We start from the raw sequence: 1,573 nt of genomic DNA, 5'->3' as shown, positions 1-1,573 counted from the left end.
ACTGTTTCCTTGTTGGGGAGGGTTCCAGGTCTCGTAAAGGATAAAGGGGGGCCAAAGTCGAAAAAATTGGAAAGGGGACAGTCCAGAATCATGTGAGCCATAGAGTCTACCTCTTTCTGGCCACAAGGGCATAATCTATTCCAGTAAGGGATGCCTTTGAGTCTTCCGGATAACACAGAGGATGGAAAAGCATTTAGGCGGGCCAACATAAATTCTCTGCGATAAAAAGGAGATACCAGGTCATATAAATAATTAGGTATAAATCCTTGGTGTGGCAGCAGCCCCAGGAAGGCAGGCGAGCATACTAGGGGTTGGGCAGGATGAAGTTTCTGGAATTCGATATCAAGCAGTCTCTGCTTAATAAGAGTAAAGATATATGAGTTCTCATATGTCAGGAGGGAGTCCACTGGAAGGCCTAGTTGCCTAAGTTTGTTGGAAACATTAGAGAACCATATAAAGCTGTGGCTGTCTTTCAGAAGATAGGATATCAGGCTATCTGGATCGGTATTAAAATGAATTTTTAGCCAATATTTAAGAGTAATAATCCAACCTCTTGTCTCAAGAAGGTGGAGACATAGTCTCTGCATAGGGTCACCCGGGATGCCAACTACAATGATTTTGTCAGGGTTATTCAAAGTGGTGTGAACCTCTTCCAAAGTTGTAAAATACAGGGGGTGAAGTCAGGGATTTTGGAAGCATACCTTCTGTTCCCCCAGTCTTCAGAGACTGTTCATAAAGAAACAATTACCGTAACTTTGTTCCCCAGAGTTAGATGGCAAACTCTTGGGTACAGAAACTACCTGGGCTTCACATAATATGAAAGTCACTTGAATTTCAAGGGCTTGGCCATAGGGGACTTACATAGAGATTGGGTGTGCTTATGTGGCACACCTGATACCTGAACTGCACATGCCAGAAAGTCTTAGGTACACCCTGGTCCTTGTCCTGTACATGTAGATAAAGGACACCAGCACGACCAGCAATCTCTCTGCAAGGCAGCCCCAATAGCCCAAGCAATCTAAGTTGTCTGCTTGGGGCAGCAGCAATATTTATAGGAGGATCATTCTGCAAAGGGACCTGGGGCATACCTATCAGATTTTGCACTACAGCCATTTGAGATGATAACACTACACATCTACAGAACGGTCCATTCTAGCCTTCTTAATGTGTCACAACCTTCTCTGCATTTAGGCCTCCTCATCTCTCTCATTCTCTGTCACCGTCGCTCTTTTGGGTTATAAAGTCTCGCCCCTTTGGTTTTCAGGGCACCATCAGCCATACTTGACCGCTTTAAAGAATATTTCACTTTAAACATCAGCACCTCCAGTTCAGCTCCTTCTGTTCTTTTAGGTCCCGATTCCATATCCAATAGGACCCCATCTCCAAAGTGTTGTGATGTATCAGTCGAGTGCAGGAGTGTGTTTGTGGAGCCATCAAAAGCCCCACTTCTTCATAACTACCAAATATAAAGATTTATTCATTTAAAACATTATTCATTTAAAACATTTATATGGCACCCTTCATCATATTACGTAGATCTCAGGATGGTGTTCAAAACACAAAAAGCATTATA

The sequence above is a fragment of the Zootoca vivipara genome, chromosome 16 (assembly GCF_963506605.1).
Source record: "Zootoca vivipara chromosome 16, rZooViv1.1, whole genome shotgun sequence".
Lineage (NCBI taxonomy): Eukaryota > Metazoa > Chordata > Lepidosauria > Squamata > Lacertidae > Zootoca > Zootoca vivipara.
This window is presented reverse-complemented; position numbering follows the sequence as displayed.